Here is a 19,171-nt window from a genome sequence, read left to right as displayed (position 1 = left end):
AAACAGAATTGTAATTGAGTGATTAGGTACTGTCTTTTTAAGATGAGTATGTGTATTTATGTTCTTCTGTTACTCTACTTTTTAATATCAGAGTCTATGGGTGAAAGTAACTTTACAGGCAGTCAGTAAGCAGCTAATTTTGTAAGATTCTTCTCCTTGTGCAGTTCCTAATGAGTGGGGTTGCCACTTGCACTGCATGATAGCTAATTTGGATGCAGTCTGAGAGCACAAATCTTGATCAGATATGTGCTCCAGTGATCATCAGCTCTTCTTCAAATGATGTTAAAATATATGTTACATTAACATCTGTTTCTGTGTTGCAACAGGTTCTGCCTGGCATACTGCAGAAGCATTGCTGTATTCTACCTGACAGGAACACAGGTAAGCTTTTTTCACAATGATTTAATATTCTAATATGATTTGGAGAAATGCAAACATAAATCAGATAATATAGAGAAGTCATTTGCTATTTATGGTCATTTAAGTTATTATCTAGGGAGTGACAACTTGGATGTTTTATTTTAGTTACCTGCTTTCGTGTGAAGATTTTGTACATGCTATTAACTTTCTGGAGCTATCTCTGTTGTAGGAACTTCTATCAGGTCTTGCTTATAAAGGTGTATGTACAAACTTATATCTCTACTGTTAATCATAAAGTCACCATTTTGGCAAGAAAAGGGGTTTGATGCTGGAGTCCGGTTTCAAGGCCAGGTTGGATGGGGCCTTGAACAGCCTGGTCTACTGGGAGGTGTCCCTGCCCAGGCAAGGGGATTGGAACCAGATGGTCTTTAAGGTCCCTTCCAACCCCAGTCATTCTATTTGGTCTGCAGTCTTGTCATGTTGATTCAACAGGTACTAAGCAGTATGTCTTATGTGTAGCTCTCATTGCAGACAAGTAATTGCTCTATACTTAATTTTCAGAGACTAGAGGAGTAGGCAGAAGGAGTATTAAAACTGTGGCTCTAGTAGGAGGAGGACTTAAGTAATATGTTTGTGACCCGAACAAATCAGTTGTTGAGAATGATAACATGGATGACAAGAAAGCAACGATTTGCTTTTACATTCTTTTATTATGGGAAAACAATTTCTTTTTTTTATAAATTTAAAATCTTTTTATAATTTTATAAATTGGATGAAAGTGACTACATATGCAATTGTGAGTTTGATTTAGTAGAGTAATTTCAAAGCAATAGGGGAAAAACATAGTTTTCTTTTGCTATCTTGTTAGTAGAATATATGTGATTGCTTGCAGCTCCTAAGGCTTTACTCTCGCATCTCCAATATCTACCATTAAAATAAACCAGTTTATTCCTTGCCTTGCTATTACTTGTATTTCAGGCACAGTTTGTACTAAGGGCAATTGCATAAAGTACTTGACAGCTGTGTGGAGCTGTTGTGTGACTTGTGGTTATCTACAACTGCACAAATGAAATTTAAAATCTCATTTACATTTTCATCTGTGAACATGGGAGATGCACCCATGTTAATAATACACCCCTTCTAGCAAGAATTTTAAAGCTTGTAATTAGTGAACAGATTGCAGACCAACTTTGGCCTTCATGTTTATTTCAAGCTTTCCTGAAAACTAGATTAAGGAGTTAGGATATAATGACCCCAACTCAGCCTGTGTGCTCCTGTGCTAATATCTTGTGCCAATGATATTTTTTCTTTTTGTATTGTAAGCATTTGATCCAGACTTCCCTTGAAGACCAAACTCTTCTTGACTTGTAAGTGGTTATCAAAGGCAGTGTTGTATGGAGTTGTGCAGTAAAACTCTGGCCCTTAATCTAAAGAGTGTGAAATAGGCTTTTATTAGCAATATCAAGAAAGCCATTTATCTAAAATCACAGTCACCTTCAAAAGTGCCTTCTTTTTGGCAGAAGGAAAGGGTGGAGATTGCAAATGTAAAATTTGGTTTTGAAAATTCTGAACTAAGCTCTTTGAACAGGAAATTTTGGTATGCAAAAATTACGGTACAACTCAAGGACACTTAGGTATGAAAATAACTGTAGCTTCTATGGCTTCTGTATACTTCTGTATACTGTGACTGCAGTATTTTTTATGCCTACACATTACATAGTTGGGATTTGTGAGCAGGTGTAAAGTAAATGTTGTCTGTATTCCGTTTTCCCAATTACCCTCAGCTGTGGTGTTTAAATACTTGGCAGAGGGAAGGAGAAAAAATTCAGACAGGACGTGGGGGACTTAACAGCTTTCAAGAAAAAAATGACTGAATTTTTGAGTCTGAATCATTGGTTCTATTAGACATAGGTTAACCATGTTCTTCTTTGTTTGTCTAAATTAACTAGTCCAAATTAACAAGACATTAAATTTGTTTAAGTGCAGAATGTGCTCTTTGCATTAAAATGCATACATCATGTATAATCTTGTACAGCTCCATTCTCAGTAGGTGACCCCAGAGAAATTGCCTGATTGCAAGCTGTAGGATTATGTGTTCAGTTGCTGACATTTAGAGGAATTTAGCAATGTGCAGACTTAGGTGGTGTTCCTAATAAAAAGGAGAGGATACAGAGATCTGGCCTAGGGGGAAGGATAGCAGAAGAAGGGAAGAAACCTAAAATGAGACCTCACAAAGATTAGGGAAGATGCAATAGTGAGTAGGGATGGGTGAAAGGGAGAGATGCTATAGTAGTTTCCCCACTTGCTTACATCCATTCAACAGTTTGGGTGTGGCCTATTTGTGGGCTTGAGCTCCTCATTCAAGAGGGCCCCCATGAGCATCCTCTTCCCTGCTGTTAGCACAGGAGCTGCACCCCACAGAAAGAAACAAACCCTTAGCAGCACTGGTCCCATCATTCCCAAGCCCTCCTTTCATCTGGCTGCCCTTCAAGCCTAGCCTAACCTTAATTCTTGGGGAATATATGCAATAAGCCTTAAAAGTAGTATGGCTCCAGGTTGCCTGTATCCTAGAAAACTTCATGTCCCACTCACTGTTCCTTCCTACACAGTGTTAGAGTTTGAAGTGGCAACACTTAACTGCGTCAGTATTGATATCCTGTGTTTGTAAACTGGAAGGAGAGCGATGCATGGAAGGAAAGGCACATGGGAGTGATCAACACCTTCCCCTGGTGACCGTGTGTTTAGCACTTCAACTATGAACTTTTATTCTCAGTGTTTATAACTTGGCTATAAAAACATCTCCTGCAGAGCCTTTCAAAGGAAGGACAAAAAAAAGCAATTCAGCCATTCCACGGCAATGCAGTTTTGAAAGAAGGAATGTATTTAACAAGATTATGTATTTCAAAGGTAAAAGTATGATTAATTTTTCAAATGTGTAAAACGTATAAAATATCAGTCTCAAAATAAAACTCAATACTGACAGTTGGTTGCTTGCATTGAGCTTTTCTAATAGACAGTGATGTTTCATTTCTTAAGTGCCAACTTATTTATGGCTTTCCATGAATCATAAATATCTTTTCATCACTAAGCTGAAAGTTCACATAGCATGCACTGGCATGACACATGATCATAATCATGTTACCTGGTACCCAGAACCAATATTTGTCACAAACTCTGTCTCAAGAAATAGAAGATCCCAGACCAGATGCCTTTAATGTGCACTTTGCTCTTGTATGCAGTAAGCATTCTATAAGAGCTGCATTGACATCCCTTCTTGATTTCATAGAATCATAGAATCATAGAATAGGCTGGGTTGGAAGGGACCTCAGAGATCATCGAGTCCAACCCTTGATCCACTACCACTGCAGTTACCAGACCATGGCACTGAGTGCCACATCCAGTCTCTTTTTAAATGTCTCCAGGGATGGAGAATCCACCACCTCCCTGGGCAGCCCGTTCCAATGTCTGATCACCCTTCCCGTGAAAAAATTCTTTCTAATATCCAATCTGAACTTCCCCCGGTACAATTTAAGACCATGCCCTCTTGTCTTACTGAGAGGTGCCTGGGAAAAGAGACCAACCCCCACCTGGCTCCAACCTCCTTTCAGGTAGTTGTAGAGAGCAATGAGGTCTCCCCTGAGCCTCCTCTTCTTCAGGCTGAACACCCCCAGCTCCCTCAGCCTCTCCTCATAGGATCTGTGCTCGAGTCCCTTCACCAGCCTGGTTGCCCTCCTTTGGACCTGCTCCAGGACCTCAATATCCTTCTTGAACTGAGGGGCCCAGAACTGAACACAGTACTCGAGGTGAGGCCTCACCAGGGCTGAGTACAGGGGCAGAATCACCTCCTTGGACCTGCAGGTCCTTCCTTCCGCCTTCCATAATTTAACCATCCAATAGCAACTGGGATGCATTAGCAGTTACAAAGTTAATTGGAAAAAACCAGTTACATGCTCTTACAGGTGTTACTAACAAGATCATAAGGGGAAACTGTGTGAAGGTACTAATGACCTGGCAGGGAGCAGCTTGCTTATTTTCTTGAATTACAACCCTTTCTCTCTCAAGCTCCAGCTGGGAGAAATAGCCCACCCCTTTTGATTGATCTCTACCACCCTCTGTGTACACATAAGGTCAGCTCTAGTTCCCATTATAAATATTTCCCAGCCAACAGGAACTCTTCAGCCAAGACAGAAGTCTCTCTGCGCCCTCACTTCTGTAACCCTTAAACAGATATTGAGGCTGTCTTTTCCCCCTCTATAGTTATGAAAATAGTTTTGATCTGCTCACACAGTATGAGCAGTACACTCAGTTTCTACCAAAATTAAGAGAGCCATTAAATATGACATTTTTTGGAATCCCTTAAAAAATAAAAACTTGAGGGATAGAAATGCAGCTTTAAAGGCAAGAAGTCAATTTACCCTGATGTGGATTGATTTTTATTTAAATTTATATATTTTAAAAATTTATTTCTACTTCCAGTCTTCCTTGAAATTGAGCTCTTCAGGCAGTACATACGAGTTGTTTAGCTATGGATAATTTCATGCAAATAAAAAGAGAAAATCTATTTGTAAGCTTATGTTTTTGTGTATGCTGGTTTAGGCAGTCTTATACCAGATAAGTGAGTTGTTTGGAATTTGATTCTTGTTTATCCCAGAGCTCCCTGTATTGTGATCTAGCACAGTAAACGATGCTCAAGGTGAGCACAAATATACTTGGTGCAGTAAAATGTGTGTTATGAATGGGACTCATTAACAGAAAGCACTCTGTGTTTTTTACCATTGTTGCAGCTGTTAAATAGAAATTGTTGCACTGCAGAGATGCTGATAGCTACGTGCCTTGTCTGCCACTGTTGTGCTCTTCATACACAGTTATTAGTTTCCTGTCATGCAAGGAAATTGCACAAACAGCTTCATACTATCCTTTTCTGTCACAGCCATGAGTTTAATACATTGTGGCCTGCAAATTGAGGCTCATTTTTTTTCACTGAAGATCCCAAAGGAAGGAACAAATCAATAGTCACTAACAGCTTCTTGGGTTGATTTGTTCTTTGATGCTTTAAGCTTGAATTTCCCCTCTTATAGTGAAGGAGAACATAGGTAAAATAAAGAGTATTCACACCTGCCTGGCTGACTTGATTCTGATAAATAGCTCTTTTAAACTTTAAACTATACTTTAGGAAAAAAGAAAAAGATTTATGCTGTCTTAAGTTTCTTCATTATCCATTTTCAGGTCAGCACTTGTGTGCTGATATTGAACTTGCACAAGTTGTTAAATCCTTTGTTATAATCATTGCCTATTGTCTGCTGCATTGGCTAAAATTACATTGAAAAAACAGTGTGACCAATGTTCTGCTCTCTTCAAAGAATGAATAGTATTTGCTTGAGAGAGTGTAATTGCTTCATATACAAAAGCAGGAGTTTAATAACCAGCCTCTTCACTGGGTAAAGTATAGCCCAAGACACTAATGTTTCATCCTTTGCTTGTTTTCTTGTCTCCTGTTACTTGAAAAGCAAATATTGAACAGGAGAAAAAGCTAAGATGGTATTAAATTAATTCCTGCCCTAAACTTTACTAAAGCTAACATTGGCTTTTTTTGCTTTTTTTTTTTTGCTTTTTTTTTTTTTTTAAACTAAATCTACAATGCTACAATGGTGTTGCCTCAGTAGTTTGTAAAATAGAAGGAGTATGAATTGATGCCCAAAACTAATGTGTTTTATATCTACTTAACTTTTTTTGAATATATATATTTATTCAATTGCAACAGACATTTGTAAGAAGAGCCATCCAGGTGATTGGGCTTGCAAAGTCTGTGTATGAGCTGTCCAGGAACCAGTTTGACTTCACAGAAGTAATTACAGGACAATATTCAGAAGCCAAAGCACTGTTACAAAAGCAGCTTGCCATATTCACTGGCGTATCATCTTCCATCTGAACATTTTGAAATAATTGATTGTGCTGAATTTTTGCCTTGTGCCGTTGATATAAAGAAATTTTATGACTCAGTTTTATAGAAGAGAAAGACAGATTATCAGCTGGTGCAATACAAGAATATTCACTAGGGTTATATATCATCCTCTTTAGAAGTTCTTTGCTTAAATTGAGATTTTCCTTTTACATTCAAGATGTAGCTATAGATTTTTAGACAGATCCTGCAGATTTCACCTGCTGTCTGCTTGCTGAGTTCAACATGAGCACTCTCATTCAGATGTTCAGCTGCAGGCTGCCTGCTGGTACTTTCCAGCCTTGTTTCCATGGAAATGGGAATTAGAGGGGTGAAAGTAAAGCAAGAGTAAGTATTTTCTTAATCTTCTAGTTAATCCGGAAGTTCTTATACCTTGGTATCAAGGTTATTTTGCTTTCAGTTAGCTAGGCATATGTTGCCAACTTTTTGCAAAATAGAAAATAAATAGAACCTCTCATTAGAGCTGTTATGAACAATACCTGCTACCATAGCTCTGCAGAGGTGTTGAAGAACAAGTAAAGAATGAAGAAGGGAGAACTGAAGGATAAACTGAGGAAAAGGGTGTGAGGCTATCTGCAGTGGCAGAGGTGATAACCTGTGATAGAATTTCTTGTCAGACATGGCTTGCAAAAAGTTGGCAGTAATTAACTGCATAATACCATATGAACTTGAGGGAGGAAAACATCCAGTTAGGAGGTCTAATTTAAATGCTCCAGACTGAAGGCAAAACATAGGATATTGTCTAATGCATTCAGGACATAACGTAGAGCTCTCATGTTTCCCTAGTGATTCCTGCTCTCCTCTTTTCCCTCACGTTACTGTCACTACCATCTCAGGACGGTGGAGCAGTCACTGTGCAGATGGGTCTATGGTGAGGTAATTTCATACAGAATTCAAGCTGCATATTCTTAAAGACACTATTCTGCCATTCCCCGGTGGCTGGACCCTAGCCATGGTTTTGTGTTAGCTTATCCTTGGGAACAGGAGGTCCGAGATTTCTGGGCCAGACCTTATCTTTTATTTTGGCTAGAAGTGACCAATCAAGTTAGCATGGCATCAGGAACACGCCCTAAGGAGGATAAGCTATACCCACCTCTCTCCTGACAGAAGCTTCTGTAGCCTTTCTAGACCTTCTATTCAGCCCCCCCAACCTCACCATTGAAGACTTTTCCTGCTACAAAAACCTGAGCCTTCCTGGCTCAGGTTAAACTTTCTAACTTGTGCAGACAATTGGTGCCTCCTGTGTCTCAGTTCCTTGCAGATACCTTTTATGTACCTGAAGACTTTTTATCTCGTCCTTCTTCTTGCTAGATTTTTGTTATCTAGGTTAACAAATTCCACATCTCTTTTGTGTATGTTGCACTCGCATACATCTAAACCTGACATATTTTGATTGTAACTCATTGAAATGTGAGCCTTTTTTCACCCCCTATATTTGTTTAGAAGAGAATGCATGGTGCAGCAGTTCTCTAACACCAGATGTGACAATTCCCAAAACGTGCCATCATCTTTGATTAGCTAATATCTAGTGTTCCATTTTTACACTCTAGAAAATATCATGTACTTTAGACTGTCACCTTTCTTCTTCCAGAAGAGTTGGTTGACTTGGGTAAATTTGTTCACACTGACTATAGACTTGAAAAAGAAAGTCTTTTTGTTTACTTGCTTTTCTTTTGCACAAGTAAAGTTCTGGAATGGTGATCTGATAGTAAGAATGAATTAAATTTAAATAGTCACAAACCAGGAGATGAAAGATACCAAAATCTGTTATTTAAATATTCCTAGGTGGGTTTTCACTTCTTGATTTCCTGATTCTCTTCCCCTCACCGCAGCCTACAAGATGAATGGAAACCTAGTACCCATCAGCGTTTTTCTCCAGCTGTTTTCTTATCTACAGATCAGGAGCACCAGGAGCAGAGTCACAAGGGACCAGGGCATTGCTTCCACTTCTCCCAGGGATTCAGAATCTGCATAAGGCACAACTGGCACTGAAAAGCAGGTAGTTTGCAGTGATGTTCAGACAAAACCTTCAGGCTCAGGGAGAAATTATCTTCTAAAGTTAGTTTGCATTCTTTGGATCATTTAAAACTTCTTTGTACTGCTAGATGTCTATATAGAATAAGGAACTATACACTTGTAGTCTCAAACCAGCCATAATACTGCCTTGGTTTATTGGATTTGTGTCTACCTAGGGCTGTCCATCTTAATACACTGAAATCTGGTCTCTCTGTGGTGCAAAAATATAAGCAGTTTGGTGTAGACTCGGACTTCTATAGGGTCAGGGGTTCCATCAGTCGAGCTGGTCCTGCTCAATCAGATCTTCTACACACAGTAGATGGGGACAAAGTGCCTGTGGTGCATGAAAAGAATCTGCTGGGGAAAACAGTTTGGGTTCTTCCTGCCTCGGGCAAAGGCAAACCCATTTGTGGGGTTGCTTTCGCTCAAGGGCCTGGACACACTTGGTGGGTGATGATGGAAAATGGAGAAGTACAATGTGTACCACAAGGGAATCTAGATTGGGACCATAAAGGTGAACTGTTTGTAGCTAGATGGGCCCATGACACTTCAGATCATCAAGACAGATAATTACTTTTATCCTGGCCCAAACCAGGACAATTATCTCAGGATCAATAGGTCCTCAGACTTCAGTATCAGGACATCCGGGTATAGAGCCAATTAGCATGTATTACACCACTTAAAATTACTGGACAAGCCAGGAGACTCGGATATATGTGAGCTTAAGACTCTTCTAAGACTCTAGCTGGTGGAGATCTCTGTGCCATTCTGCTTATGGAGTAAAAAGTATGGTCACAGCACTGTGAGCTGCTGCTTGTCTTTGCACAGTGTCCTAGCTGGCTGCTAATATAATGCAAAGTCATTTTTGGAGTTCAAGGCCCTCCACTACAACTACCTTCCCCTGAGAGATGTTTTTGCCCTCTTACTAGCGTTACGGGAATACACATTTGTGCTTCATCCAAAATTATTTAGTCTTAAGAACAAACAACTGAGCAAGTGATTTCACAGACATTTAGGTGTCATGTCAAGTGTTCCAAGATCAATAAAACATGTTTCCTTGAAACTCAAATGCTGTCTAGCTCCTGTACTCTCAGGACTGGATAGAAACCATTAGCTGTAAAATAGCACTTTCACAATGATCTCGCCCACATATGTGTGGGTAGAGAAGGGGCTGCAGAAGGGGCTCTAACTCAGTGAAGCTTAATTCTAGAGGCATAAATGTGAGTGAGCATGTGCGTTTGCCTCACATCATAAGGGCCCTGGTGGCTGAAGTTGTGTAGGAAGGAAATTCTCTCCAGAAAACAACATCTCTTTCAAGAAAGCTCACTTGACCTTTATTTCTGAAATGTTTTGTAAAGCGTTCCCAGTGCTTACAGCTCAGCTACTCAAGGCAGAGAGGCGTGTACATCAGCACCAGCAGGAGCTGCAGGCAGCTCTGATAGCTGGGCATGTTAGTGATGTGACTCAGTATTGCCAAATGAAAGTGGTCTGTAGAACGACTGATTTCTATATGCCAGGGTTTGGGGCTTTTATTGCTTAGAGCTTTCATTTATTTGTGAAGTGGTTGCTCAGGCAGTACATAAATCATGTGGCCTGAGGAGGTGTGTGTGTGTGTGAGTGTACTGTACACAGATACTCTCTTGTGGAGGAACATTGTTTTGAAGTCCACTGTCAAAATGTATCTCTTGGCCAACAAAGTTTGGTGTGTGGGTAGACTTAAAGAGCATGTAATTTAGCAGAGAAATTAAAAAACAGACATTTCTACTCAGACAGTGAGTAAGGTAAAATGTTAGTACTGTTTTCTGGAACAACTGCCAGTCAATGGTAAAGAGCACAGGGAATTTATATAGGTCTCAAAGGAAAATTGCAGTAATGCTGGAGGAATCTTGGGTTCATTTTTTTCACACGGGTACAGTAGACCACACTGGTATTTTATTAGTACTAGAGGAATTTGATTGTGGGCCAGAAGAAGCTGTTCTCTCACCTTTATAGGTCTCCAAGGGTGCCTGCACAATTATTTGTGTTCCTTGTTTCAGTAGTGTCTTGCCTTTCTCTTGATAATTTGAGGAAACTCAAACACAAGGACAGATCTCTTGGCGGGTATGCATTAATCATATATATTTCAGTTGTGCAGAATATAGAATTAATAGGTATTTTTTATTTGCTACAGATTTCTTAATATGTTGTTTTTATTTCACTTTTCCTTACATTACAATTCAACTGTGCAAGTAGATTGTTACCCTAAAAATATATCCTTTCATGATCTAGGAAGATTCCCAGTCCTGAGTGGAGTAAGCAATAGAGACAGCATCAGAAGTGACCATCCCATTCATTTCACTTGTTTTGTAATCCCCAGTTACGTTGAAGCTCTTCAAGGCTTCGAAGAACAAACCATTTTTTTCAGGACATGTGGAAATGGATAGAATCATAGAATCACAGAAGGGCTAGGGTTGGAGGGACCTTAAAGACCATTTAGTTCCAATCCCTTGTATCAGCAGGGAACCTCCCACCAGACCAGGTTGCTCAAGGCCCCATCCAACCTGGCCTTGAACACTTCAGGGATGCGGCAGCTACAACCTGTTCCACCTTCTCACTACCCTCACAGGAAATAATTTTTCCTAATGTCTAACCTGAATCTCCCCTCTTCAAATTTTAAACCATTTCCCCTTGTCCTCTTGCTACACACCTGTGTAAAAAGCCCTACCCCAGCTTTCCTGTAGGTCCCTTCAGATATTGAAAGGTTGCTGTAAGGTCACTTCAGAGCCTCCTCTTCTCCAGGCTGAAAAACCCCAGCTTCTTCAGCCTGATTCAGTTGATTTTATTTATATACAATTTTTCCTGTCCTTTTTATTTCTCTTGTATTAGCTGGTGAGGTGGGAGTACTGAAACATATATTTTGTTATCAAAACATCTGGGCTATTAATGCTTTCCTTTTACAGATAATCTACAGTGATATTCTATATGCCTACAATGATTTTTTTTTTTGTGCTAGAATGATTTTATTTAAAGTCATGCTGTATGATGTAGTTCTTTTCCCTTTTGGGATCCTATAACATAATAGGCACTATAACTAACAGCTGCTAATGTTGTACACAACAGGGCAGTAACTTAACCACTCCTCTCCTTTCTGTCACGATGGGAAATATCAAACACTTCTGCACCAGTAATGCATATGATCCCCAGAGCTGTTAGTGGTGCTTATTGTGGAAGGATATTACCAGAGGCAGTACTGCACCCTCCACACTTGAGATTAAATGGGAGCAAATGCTTCCACACATGTAGTTTAGTCATCTCAGTATGACTCTGCATTGGGTAAGTCACCAGCTGTGTCTCTAGAGAATCTCTCCTAAACTAGCAGTCGAGAGGAGTGATGCTGTTAAGCAGGGAAAAGCAGAGGAAGAGCCTAGGAACAGCAAAAAGCAACCTGTTAGCTTATCTTTCTTGGGGCAAAGATCATTGGGGCAGGCAAAGGGCAGGAAAGGTTTCACCATAAAGGCAGGTGATATTTAAGTGTATCTCCGTGAAAGGAATTCTACAAGATTAGATGCCTGATTAAATAAATTTTATTAAAATATGTTGTATTGCTAGACTTAGGTAATTAAATGCTTGAGTGAGGAACTGTGAATTTTCAGTTGACCAAGGCTGCTATCCTAGCGTCTCCCTGGTCTTATCAGCTTAAAATCAGGCAAGAAGTGAGGGGTAAGAGTACAGTACCAGAAAAACTACAAGAAGCAGAACTCCCAATGGTTCTCATCTGACAGTAAGCCCCAGGGATGAATCATCTGAAGATTTTCAGTGGTATATATAGGAAACCTTACCAAAGAATAATGATGGCATGACAAAAAAACATGGGGGCATTTGCAGTCTTTCTCACCTTATGTAATGGCTTCTTGAATGTCCTTTATAAACCAAGGACTGATCCTCTGCACTGTACCAATAAAACTTCTTGTGAGCCAGAAACCTCCATACTGAACATGGGCTGAACAATGCTGGAGGCTTCAGTTGACAGAAGTTTAATTCATGAACCACCTTCACAAATATATTTGGAAATAGTGAGTCACAGGAATCAGCCCACAAAGCATAAGTAATTACATCATGGTTAAGCTGTAGGTGATTATAAATGTAAGGGGTAAGATACCACATAAGCTTTGTGGAAAGAGAAGTTTATTTTGAAAATGCTTCAGTACTTTTTGCTCCTCTGCTCATTCGGAGGGCAGCTGGAGGAAGCACTATGGAATTGGAAAGCCTGAAGAGGAAGGACCAGCATGGTGTGGACTGTGACTAATGCAAGTGTTCTTTCTCTTGTTGCTATAAAGATTAGAGATCTTGTACAGTCATGAGCACCTCTGCATCAGGACTACTGATCCATGTTTCATATACCTCAGTCTAGGTCTTGCTGATGTATTCTGTTTGCAATAAGTATTTGATGCACTAAGAATATGATGATTCTTTTAAAAAGATCATTAGAATTTGTTGCTGAAATTTTCTGACTCTGTTTCTATGGAAACAATAATAGTAAGAAGACACAGTAAAGAAATGCATTGTATTATAAGCCTCCTCATTAGCAGGACATTCATTAATATCTGTCCAAATTAGTCTGGTGGCAGGTATCGTGCATTTGACTGTACAAGCTGAAAAGCATCTTTTTTATTTTCACTCAAGACTTAGTTTCTAGCTTCATGGCTTTTGTCTTTAATAATTTTCCTAATCCAGTGATGGGGTGGTTTGTGCCAGCTGTTAGTACATTTCTGATGGTTATACTTGCTTGGCTCAGAGGAGAGTAGCGAGTGCTTATTAACGTTTATAAAATGCATCTGAAACAGAAAAATCTTGAAATGCAGAAGCATACTTGTTGCTATCTAATACAGAAAATAAAGACTTATTTTACCTGTAATTCTTTTGAATATGCTTATGTGATCTGGTCTTCCATGCGCATGGCTGGAAAGGCATAGCCTGCTGTCTAAGAATAAAGAATATGCCTGTTGTGGAACAAATTACATCTCACAAAGTGGCGTATCATCTCCTGGAGTGATGCACAATTGCAGTACTTGAAGTATGTTTTGCAGTGACAAGAACTCTGTACTTTCTGGACTGCCAAAGGCTGCAAAGATGATGAGGAGACTGAGCTCCTCCTGCCCCTGCTCTGCCTGCTGGCAGGATACAGGCAGAAGCACACAGCACATCCCCTCTGTCCTCCAAGCACATGCATCAAACTGGAGACCTGGAGTTCAGGAGGGCAACTTCATACTCACTGAAATTCCCCCACGACTACTGATCTTGCCTTCTGTTTTAAAAATTAATCTTCCTTTTGTGAAACCAGTGTCAAAATTACTTAGTGCTTCTGAGAAGGTTGACAGGTTCTCAAAGATTAAAATTCTGGATAAATTGTTCAGGCACCTTAGTGGATGATAGCCTGTGCTGTACTTCTGGAGTGGTTTATGTATGGGAAGGGAAAATGTCAAACCTCTAATAGTCACATTTAGGATGAGGGAAGCCTGTTTAGTTTTGGTGTGGTGAAGACATTACTGGCACTCAAGTTATTGGGAATTTACTCTGAACTCTTCCTCTGGGCTGCAGGATGGCAATGAGGCAGTCACCTTTACTTCACTTTGTAATGCTTAGACTTCAGCAACTTAAAGAGAACTGTCATGCAATAAGCAAGATACTTATTTTTTTTTTCTTTGCTATGTACAATTTGTGTTAGTTATTTTATTCAAGACCTGCTCTGCCAAGTATTTATCAAAATGAGTTCATAACAGTAGTTGATTATAGTTGCTTTTAAAAACGTTCCAGAGATATTGATGGGGGGGCTAATGAAGGAAAGAAGTCAATCTGGAGAACACAAAACATTGCTTGAAGCCTTGCTGTTCTTCTATTGGTAGTGCTGAGAAAAAGCAAAAGCCCAGTTTGTAGGTTTTTCTTTTGAGATTCTTTAATGTTATTTTGAATATCATTGTTGCTACAGGGAATGAGATGATCTGTCTGATTCAGAAACATTTTGGATGTAAATGGCAGCAAATGGGGCTTCTCGGAGGCACAGCTGCTTTGTTGTCCAATAGGAATTAGGTTGTTGGATGCTGCTTAAGGAATCTACTTCTGTGACTGCAACCACAACTGTCTTGGTATCATCCAAATGAGAGAGCTTCTTTAGTTGGGCCATAAGATTTGACAGGAACCCTTAAGATAGATTCTACCAGTTCAGGGAGACTTCTTTCTGAGGGAGCCTCCTGTGCTGCCACAGGCTTCTTCATAAATATGTACTCCAAGGTGCTAATGAGAGCACATTACCCTGCATAGGCAGAGAAGATGGTTTTGAAGATAATAGTTCTGTTTTGGTTTTTTTGTTTTGGTGTTTTTTTTTTTTGTTTTTTTTTTTGGGTGGGACAGATTGCCATCCTTCAACATGATTTTCTTTCGATTTCTTGTTGTGTTAACTAGAAAGAAAATATTTTCCATTGTGCATCACTCACCATATAAAAAGGGATTATAAAAAAGAGACTTCACCAAGGCCTGTAGTGACAGGACAAGGGGCAGTGGTTTTAAATCAGAAAGAGGGTAAGTTTAGGTTGGACATAAGGAAGAAATTTTTTACAATGAAAGTGATGAGACACTGGAAGAAGAGAGTTGTGGATGTCCCCTCCCTGGGAGTGTTCAAGGCCAGGTTAGATGGGGCTTTGAGCAACCTGGTCTTGTGGAAAGTGTCTCTGCCCATGCAGAAGGGTTGCAAATAGATGATCTTTAAGGTCCCTTCTAAATGAATCATTCTATCTTTTTGTTTTGGTTGGACTTCATGTTACTGGAATTAAAACTCAAGAAATGGTGAACTGAGAGACAGATTTGATTGCTTTTCCTTTTAATTGGTGTGAGATTCACTTTCACAGTGAAAGGCAGACTTTGGCCTTAAGGTGGACATTTTCAAAATATCAACCTTGTAGCAGCTATTACTCTGTTGGAAATGAATATAACTAATAGTTACTGAGGTGTATTCTTTGTTTTCTGCTAAAGCTGTTCTCTGACTTGTTTTCTCAAGTAATTTATGTATAGGGAGGCTGTAGTCATCTTTATTCTTTTGAAACTCTACTATTTAAGTCCTTGTGAAAGACATTCCATACCATTTCATTATTTTTATTTTGTTGAGTTGAAACTCAACAACATCACAGATCACAGGTATAGTCTCTTATGTTTTGTATTTTCCTTCTCCTTAGGGCTTTTCATAATTTCTCATAGTCAATAATTCAAATCTTATCCCTTGCTCATAGTTATTTTCACCTTTTTATTTATTATATTTTATTTGGCAGCTTTATCACTTTATTACTTTATTAGATATTTTTCTGTTTTCCAGGCCTCATGTTTTGCAGTCCTTCATAGGATTTTATGTGCTTATTATTGTGTCTCTAGGTTTGCAGGCTCTATTTTTTTTTTTTTTTCTGGTTTGTCATAACTGAAGTGAATTATTCTTTCTCTCTTTCTCTTATTTTATTTTTGTTAAAATCCTTTAAGAGACACTTCCTATACTGATGTTTACTGTACTTATACTTGAGTAATGTAGTGTTTTGGGCTAGCATATTCTTAGCTATTTGACATTGTGTAATGCTTGGCTGATTTCTCTGAAAAAATCTTCTAACATATTGTCATGCAAGTTATTGACAAATTACTCTCAACAGTAAACTGCAGAGCATCCTTAACTGTCACTGGCATATTTGCTTGGCATTTTAGAAGACATATGGCTTCCTACAAAACTGTGTCATTATTTAACTTGAATTTTGTTGCCGTCCTGCTGGATCTTTTAACTAAGGTATAAATATTGTACCATAAATATTGTGTTTCCCATTCAAGGAATCTGATTTAGCCAAGGCTTCACCTTGAGCAATCTAGGAGAACCTGAGAAGTTTAGCTTTCAGTACAAATATTTTGGTGTTCACAGGTCATTATTTCTTGAATTTTGTCTCTCAAGCCATAATGAGTAGAATGGGATGGGAATGCCAAGAATCAGCTTATTTTGCAACTGAAACAAAGATGCGGGGATTTTTTTTTTTTTTTTTTTTTTTGTGGTTGGTATTTTTCTGGTTTTTCTTATGGGTGAGGAATAAAGTTAAAGATGGAGTTTGCATCCATTCTTTTAACTTCCCAGTCTTCTATATTTGCACCCTAGCCAGCCAGGGTAAAGGCAGGACCATCATATATCACAGTGGTGTTGCTCTTTAGATTGTGTTTCCAGACTAACACAAGCAGCACATCTCCTCTAACACATGTGATTCCTATTGTGAGGGTTTTGTTTTGTTTTTTTTTCAGGAATATTAGTTCCTTCTAAGTATCCTGGATTGCCATTTCCTACATTCTTAGATGATGATAAGACTTGTCCATAATTTAGGCTCTCTGGTCCAGTTGATCAGTAACTCTGTCCTCACGAGCGTGTTCTCTACTGAAACATTTAATATCTTCCTTGTGGATGGTAATTGTTAACATATAACACAATCTTCCTACACACATAATTTAACGTGGAATTGATGACTAATTGGCTATATAGTTTAATGCCATAATGTAATGCCACTTTTGAACTTCTGGAGAATATGATGCATGCAAGATTGCTGCCTAATGGGGTATTGTTTAATCCAGTACAAAACTAACTTTTTCATTGTAACTGCGTCAATCTGATTTGATGGCCACAGTTTTTCTAGTTACTTTTCCACTTTAACTCACTCAGATAATCACAAAAAACCTCTAGGTCTGGAGGAGGATCTGAACAGGTCATCTAGTCTCTCCTTGTCCAGTGCAAGCTCTGTTCATGAAGCCAGGAGGTCATTCCTGATGTTTGTGCAGCCTATGAAAGGTTCCCAACTTTCTCGAACACTTTCTATGTCTGAGGCATCTTACTGCTATATCTTGTGCAAAATATTTTAAACTGAATGTATTGTGTTGGACCTTTAAATTTAACTGTTCTTTTTCATTCTGCCATGGAGAGTAGATGATTGCTATCTCTTTATACAGTGGCATTTTATGTACCTGGAAACTATTGCCCTTCATTTGACATTTCTCTTTTACAGGAAAAAAAATTGGAAGTAGTTACTTGGCCTTTGACCAATTTTTCTAAACCTCTTTGGAAAAAGTAAATCTTGCCTTGTTTTGCCTTCAAAGTCCTTTCCTCTTTCACAAATAAGGCCAAAAGTCAAAGTTCATGGACCACATGAGTGTTTGTCACGTGGCTATTTTTTAAGACGGAAGTATTCTTTTTTAATTTTTATTTAAAATTTATTAAATGTTGACTCCTGCTTATGATACTGGTTTAACAGCAGATGACACAGGCCAACACAGAAGCCTCAAAGACTTAATGCTTCTTAAGCTAGATGAATTGGAAGCATAACAAAGAATAGTATAAAACTGAGTTTTAAAAGTCAGTTTATATATGCAGTTATGGACTGTCTGCCAGTTAAGTAGGAATTAAGCACGATAGCTTGTATATTGTAAAATAATTTTTTTCCTCATAGTTTCATTTCCCCCAGCCCTCCATCTGTGTCAAAACAAGGATTAAAAAATGGTATTCTTGTTCCTGTGTATCTCCTTATCCATAGTATCTAATTGATTCAATTGAATTAATTTAGAAGCAATATTTGCAGAAGGGCAAGAAAAACATTTAGCCTCTTCTCATTAATTTCATCCTTAGAATTTTTAACATGAAAGCTTCATTTATGTTTAAGTTAATAACTTTGGCATGCAAAGATAATACAGAAAGTTCAGCAGTCAATGAGTAAATGATAGTAAAAAATCATTTGTCTGACTACAGTTACCCTTGACTATTTCTGCATTTTATACTGGCATATTTTTATAAAACAACTACCATCTCAGTGATAATGCTTGTTTTTGTTATTTAAGTGTTTTTAATGGAATATGTTCATATTCATATTCAGATTACACACTGAGAAGTAAATCTGTAGGAGTTTAATGACTCTGTTTTCATATGTTACACAAAATATACAAATTCAGTTAGGCATATTCCTGCAGTGATGATTTTGAACATTAAGTATTTTATGCAAATGAATTAAAGGGCATATATATGCATATAGTAAAGGCTGCATAATTGCCTTCCATTAAAATTGTCGTGGGGTTTTTTGGTTGGTTTTTTTTTTGGGGGGGGGGGGGGGGGGGGAAGAGGGGGACAGCTGGTTTTTTTTATTTTGGTTTGGTTTGGTTTGGTTTTTTCCCTGCAAATTTCTTAATATTAAAACTTAATCAGCTTTTCTTCAGCCTGTACATGCTAGTTAGATTTTTTTGAAATGAAGGAGCTTGAAGAAGTGATGTCTGAGTTATAACTTCTTAAGAACTTTGTAAGCTTTTAGTTACAATTTTATTTTTTAATCTTTATTCTCTATTGAATTTTAGGTCTGACTGTTGTTTTGCAATCCAAAAATAGCTTTATCTTCTGTCTGGGATGGAACTGGCTCCTCAGCTTTCTGTCGTCACAGATAGGAAAATTTCTGTAGGCCTGACTCTTTCCTTGATGAGAACTTGATAGAACAAAGCACTTAAAAGTTTATTTCCTCAAGGGTAATAGGGAAAAATATAATTGGTAGAACAAAGTATAATGGAGAATTTTAGATAAATTAATAACAAAAAAATTTTAGCAGAGGAATAAACCCATTGTAGTTGCAGAAGGTCACATAAGTGATCATAAAAGAAAACTTAGAGGATTAAAAAATATTTCTATTCTGTATTAGACATCTCAGATTTTCTCCTTGCCACTCCATCTACACCAATATTTGGGTTTTTTTTTTTTCCATTTTCACTCAAATACTTTGAGTGTGAGTGTTTCAGTGGACCAGGTGCTGTCAGTAAGACCAC

The 19,171-nt window shown here is 38.4% G+C and overlaps 1 protein-coding gene across 2 annotated transcripts in view; it reads left to right on the top strand.

Annotated features, from left to right (window-relative positions):
* Nucleotides 1–331: 331 nt before the first annotated feature.
* DLGAP2 (DLG associated protein 2) overlaps nucleotides 332–19,171 on the top strand; it is a 359,052-nt gene continuing 340,212 nt past the window's right edge. The window contains exon 1 of one of the 2 annotated variants that reach the window (XM_071741792.1): nucleotides 332–381. The gene's annotated coding sequence lies outside the window, so the exon portion shown is untranslated. The remainder of the gene's footprint in view (nucleotides 382–19,171) is intronic. The other variant, XM_071741786.1, reaches the window with a different exon arrangement.

The sequence above is a fragment of the Heliangelus exortis genome, chromosome 3 (assembly GCF_036169615.1).
Source record: "Heliangelus exortis chromosome 3, bHelExo1.hap1, whole genome shotgun sequence".
NCBI classification, from domain to species: Eukaryota; Metazoa; Chordata; class Aves; order Apodiformes; family Trochilidae; genus Heliangelus; species Heliangelus exortis.
The sequence above is the reverse complement of the archived record's forward strand: the minus strand, read 5'-3'. Positions and strand labels throughout refer to the sequence as shown.